Source organism: Nannospalax galili, unplaced genomic scaffold, assembly GCF_000622305.1.
Source record: "Nannospalax galili isolate Female #2095 unplaced genomic scaffold, S.galili_v1.0 scaffold261, whole genome shotgun sequence".
NCBI classification, from domain to species: domain Eukaryota; kingdom Metazoa; phylum Chordata; class Mammalia; order Rodentia; family Spalacidae; genus Nannospalax; species Nannospalax galili.
The window spans coordinates 3,063,599-3,069,316 of record NW_008345226.1 but is presented as its reverse complement, the minus strand read 5'-3'; the positions used below and the strand labels follow the sequence as shown (position 1 = coordinate 3,069,316).

The 5,718-nt window shown below is 38.4% G+C and overlaps 1 long non-coding RNA gene across 1 annotated transcript in view; it reads left to right on the top strand.

Annotated features, from left to right (window-relative positions):
- The first annotated feature begins 3,950 nt into the window (after window positions 1–3,950).
- The window catches only part of LOC115071758, a 14,074-nt gene continuing 12,306 nt past the window's right edge, over window positions 3,951–5,718 (top strand). The window contains exon 1 of the long non-coding RNA XR_003850836.1: window positions 3,951–3,993. This is a non-coding gene — a long non-coding RNA (uncharacterized LOC115071758). The remainder of the gene's footprint in view (window positions 3,994–5,718) is intronic.

The window sequence follows — 5,718 nt, the reverse complement described above, 5'->3', positions numbered from 1 at the left end:
AATGGCACAAAGAAACCCACTAAACCTCACCTACACATGGCTCTGGGACAACTGTGGAAGAGGGAATGGAAAGACTGTAAGAGCCAGGGTTGCTGTATGATTATAAGGAAATAGTCTTCCAGGCCTCTGGGAACTTGCTCACATGAACTTAAAGTAATGGTGACAGCATGCCCAAGACCCAGCCAAATTCAATCATACAAAGCATCAGCATAGAACTGGAGAAATGGGCAACAACTATTGGCAGGTAATTACTGTTGGGTGAGGAGGAGTTGATATTTCTTAAGAAGTGACTTTAGATAGGCTGACCAGACTCCAGTGGATGAACTCCCATTGAGAGATATCTGAGTACACAACTTGACTTGATAGGCTTTAACATATATGACAGAATGCATGAAATTTGGTGAAGAAAGGAAAGAAACCCATTAGTTTATTAGAAACAGTAAAAACAAATCAAATAATTAAATGGAGTTATAGTCTGTGCTCATGGAAAAAGTATATTCACTATTGTTAAGATAGCAGTTCTCATTTTCATTTATAGAGTCAATTTCAATCAAAATCACAATTTCTATGTTATTTGGTGGATACTGACAATTTTATTCTGAAGTTTATAGAGACACAAAAGATTCAAAACTTCCAGCAAAATAGTGAAGAGAAGAGAAAGTTGGAGAACTGATGTTCCCTGACCTCAAGGTTTATTATGAACTAGCAAGCAAAATGGCATGGCATTGCTAAGTAGGTAAAACAACAGAGAGCCCAGAAATAGCACCCTATATATACATTCAAGTGATTTTTGACAGAGGAACAAAAGCAGTACAATGAAGAAAAGACAATATTTCAATATGTGATGTGGAAATGACTAGATATCTATATTAGCAACAGAAAATGAATCAAGACAAAGACCCTACAACCTTCACAAAGATAGCTCAAAATGGATAACTAGAACTCAAACTACTATAGGACTCCCTTATCCCTCCTAGATCCCAAGAATCTAGTCAGTGTACCACAGACACCTGCACACCATTGTTTGCTGCAGGACTGTTCACAAATGATGAATAAATAAAAATTGAAAAACTATATGATTTCTTAGATGATAATATTGGAGAAAAATCTAGATGGCCTTGGGTTTGGTGATGACGTCAAATAAAACACCAAAGATGTGAAAGATTTCATTAATATTATAATTTTCTGACATGCAAAGACATTGTTAATAGAATGAAAAGACCAGACACTGACAAGAAAAAAATGCATGCAAAAGACATCACTGATAAAACCATTATCTAAAATATACAAACAATTCTTAAGACCCATTAATAAGAAAACAAGAAACCTGACTAAAAAATGGACCAAAGATGTCACCAAAAAAACCATACAATGACAAATAAGCATAAAAAAATTTTTTGACATCATCTGTATTATAGAAAGGCACATTTAAAGGTAACACCACTACACATTCCATAGACCAGGTAAAACCTAGCTCACTGCAGACACAAAATGTTGGTGAGGACTTGGAACAAATTAACTCTCATTCTTCATTGGTAGAGTGGGAAATGGTAAGCCACCTTGAAGAAATGGTGTTTTATTCAAAGATTACCTTACCTTACTGTAATGTCCAAGTATCTTATTTTTTTGCTCAAAGGATTTAAAATGTATAGACAAAAATCTGCACATGGATATTTATAGCAACTTTATTCATAATTGTCAACTTGGAGACAATCAAGAAGTCCTTCAGTAGGTAAATGAATGAACAGGTATACCCAGACGGTGGACTATTAGTGTCAAAAATAAATGAGCTATCCTTCTGCATAGCATAGCAAATATTCAGCAGAGTAAAGGGATAGCCTTCATGATGGGAGAAATCTTTGCCAAATATATAATACTTCTGACAGGGGATCCAATCAATAAATGGGCAAATGAATGGAACAGACATTTTTCAAAAGAATAACCACAAGTGACTAATAAGTTGTGAGAAAGTGTTCAATATCCTTAGCTATCAAGGAAATACAAATTAAGGCTATATTGATATTCCATCTTACCCCAGTCAGAATGACTGTTGTCAAAGAAACGAATGACAACAAATGGCAGCAAGGATGTGGAGAAAGAGGAAGACTTATCCACAGGGAACTATTGCAACCACTATGAAAATCAAGGTAGAGTCTCCTCAAAAACCTAGAGCTAGATCTACCAAAGGACTCCCTTATCGTTCCTAGATCCCATGAGTCTAGTCAGTATACTGCATACACCTGCACACCATTTTTTACTGCAGGACTGTTCAAAACAGTCAAAATATAGAAACATCCACAGTTGAAGGGACAGAGAAAATGTCCTGTATATACAAAATGTAGTTTTTCAGATGTAAAGAAGTAAGAAATTGAATCATTTGCAGGAAAATGAATGCAATTGGGAATTGTCATGAAATTGAGTTCTCAGAAAAGCAAATATCATGCTTATTTCATACATGAAATTTATATTTTTGAAAGCCCACAGGTAAGTTTTGAGTCAGTTTTAACTTCCCTTTTTGTTTTGTATTTTTAAAAACATTTATTGAATTTTTATGTAATTTTTCATACATAAAATCATCTTTACACCCTCTTCCCCCCTTGCCCTTTGGTACCCTCCCATACCCCCACCATCACTGGCATTCATAATTCTGTCATTTGTATTAAGGCCTATTATATAAAGTTAGTGTCTCAAGATGTCCCTTAGTGGGAGCTCATCCACCAGGGTTTAGTCAGCCTATCTAGAGTCTCTCCTTTCAAGACCAGCTCTTCCTCACCCAGCAGTAATCAGCAGCCAATAATTCTTTGGCTAAGATTGGAGCTTGCTGTTCATGTCCACAGTTCTGTGCTGGGTTTTTGTATACTTAAGTTTGCATGAGTCTTGTGCATGCTGACATCATTGCTGTAGGTTTGTGTGAGAAGGGTCCCAGGTGCCTATAGGACTACTTCCATATGGTCATGTGTTAGGAGCTATTAATCCATTATGTACATTGAGCTGTGGCAGTCTTGCTTGTTTATTTAGAGATTGTGTTTTGACCTAATCTGCCAAGTCAGGAGGAATGTGTTTATATGGTGGAGTTCACAACAAGTATTTGACCGCTCCTTGACCCTCAGATACAGGTGGGAAAAACAGCTGTTGAAACTAATTGAGTTCTTCTGTATAAAAAGGCGGACCTAAAATAAACCAGGGCTGCAGTCTCTACTGATGGTCCTCCCAAGTATCTTTTCTCTGTCTCTTGTTTTTTCTTTCAATCCTCACTCCCCCTTTCAGGTACTGTCGGTCTTGGCCAGCTGGCACCAGCAGTCATGCACCTACTCCGTGACCTAAAATCTTTCTGCTCCCTCTTCCACAATGGTCCCTGAACCCTGGGTGGGTGAACCTTAATAAATGAGATGTGTCCAAAGACCCACACTCTGCTGACGCCTATTCTCTGCTTTTTTGTCATTTGTGGCCTTTTGTGTTGCTGGTCCCTGCATGAAGGAACTTCATTGATGAGAATTGAAAAGACACATTAGTGTTCTCTTCATCCCTTGTTCTGTGTTTAGTACATCTTAGGTGTAGAGGTTGCATCCTAGATGAGCCAGTTAGGCTTAGGCAATTTGATGGAGAATCTCTGTGTGTTATCAGTTGTGGAACTCTGTCTGTGGAAAAAGAAGCTACTTTGATGGGTGGTGACTGGGATACTTGTCTGAAAACTTAACGATCCATATTTTGCACATACTAAGAAATTATATTTGTCCAGGTATATGAGAGCTTTGGGGTTTTCTCTAAGATCTATGACCTCTCCAGCTATGTGTATTTGGTTACGTTTACAGTGCCAATTAAGTAGCTGTTGATTAACCACAAGATAAAAGTGCACTACTGCACCAATGTCCTTTGCTGACATTTTTAGGCCTCGAAGCTGGGGTTGGAGCATCAATTGATGTTCTCCCTCACCCGCTTGCATAGTGCTCTCCAGAGCTATGAGAGCTAGCCTTTAAAGGAGGTGGCTTCCAGGTAAGTCCCAGCTCTATTGCTCCAAATCCTGCGTCTGAAGTATGTCTTGTGTTCAGCAATAGGGTCTTACCTTCAAGTTCTGGGAGGCAATCAAGGGCTGTGTCAATAGCCTGTGTAATTTTGGGAATCTCTTGCACAACCCTGGAGCTCCAAAGCTATGAGAGCTAGCCTTCAGGGGACATGGCTTCCAGGTCAGTTCCAGCTCCAAAGCTATGAGAGCTAGCCTTCAGGGGACATGGCTTCCAGGTCAGTTCCAGCTCCAAAGCTATGAGAGCTAGCCTTCAGGGGACATGGCTTCCAGGTCAGTTCCAGCTCCAAAGCTATGAGAGCTAGCCTTCAGGGGACATGGCTTCCAGGTCAGTTCCAGCTCCATTGCTCCAAATCCTGTGTCCAAAGTACATGACCTGTCTTTAGCAATAGGGTCTTACCATCAAGTGCTGGGAGGCAGTCAAGAACTGTGGCAATAGCCTGTGTAATTTTGGGAGTCTCTGTAATTTTGGGACTACCCTGGCCAACAACTCAAAGGAAGGTTTCTCCTGTCTGGCACTGTTTCTTGTTATGTAGTCTTCAGCTATACTCACAGACTCAGGTAGGGATATTATATGTGTAATTTTTCAGTAGGTTTTTCTTTTAATAGGTTTTATATGATTCCCTCTGGTTTTTATATTATGTAGGCACTATTTATGTCTCGTCTTTCTCTCTCTGTCTTATCTTACCTCCCACCCATCCCATTTAAAGTGTCTCCATTTTCCCCGTTTCTCCCTTAATAATTTTTATATGCTGTAGTCCCACGTCTTTTGAGCTCCTTCTTTCCTTTTCTTCCCATAGTTCATTGTATAGCCTTCCTTCTCCCCCTCTCCTTTACCCCCTTTTTACACATTTCTCCCTTAATAATGCCTGTCTCCTAGTAGTCATCTCCTTTGGTTCCTTCTTTCCCTTTACTTTCCTGGTTTCCTTCCATTTTCCTGGTTCCTGCAGTTACATCAGGATATATACTCACTTTTAAGGATTTGGTGCTAAGATCCACAAATGAGGGAGAGCACAAATCATTTGCTGTTCTGAGTCTATGTTACTTCACTTAGTATAACAGTTTCTAGATCTGTTGATTTACCTGAAAATTTCATTATTTCATTTTTATTTACTGCTGAATAGATCTCCATTGTATAAATGTACCACATTTTTCATTAACCACTCATCAGTTGAGGGGCACTTAGGTTGCTTCCATCTCTTAGCTATTGTGAAAAGAGCAGCAACAAACATGGTTGTACAAGTATCTCATGAAGGACAAGAAAGTATGAAGAGTTTTATGTGAAGGGAGGAGGGAATTTAAAGGAAGAGAAGGGGGATCAAGTGAAGGTAATAGAGAAAATAAATATCTCATGTTTTCTTTCAAACACAGATTCTAGAGTTATATAGATATATGACATGGAAGATATGTGCGTGTGCACATATATATGACATAGAATCAAAAGGTTTGTGTAAATATGTGTACATCTGTATGTGATACAAACAAAATGGGGACTATTTGGGAGAAGGAAAGTTGCCAGTGTGAGTGGTCATGGTTACAGGAGACAATAATGGGGACTAAATGATATACCTTATGAAGATATCATAATGAAACCAGATGTTTTATATGTTAAGCAAAAAAATTAATACTTAAAATTTAAAAATTAAAAACAATATGAAGAGCTAAAAAAGAAAGAAACTATCAAACTGTATTAAAAG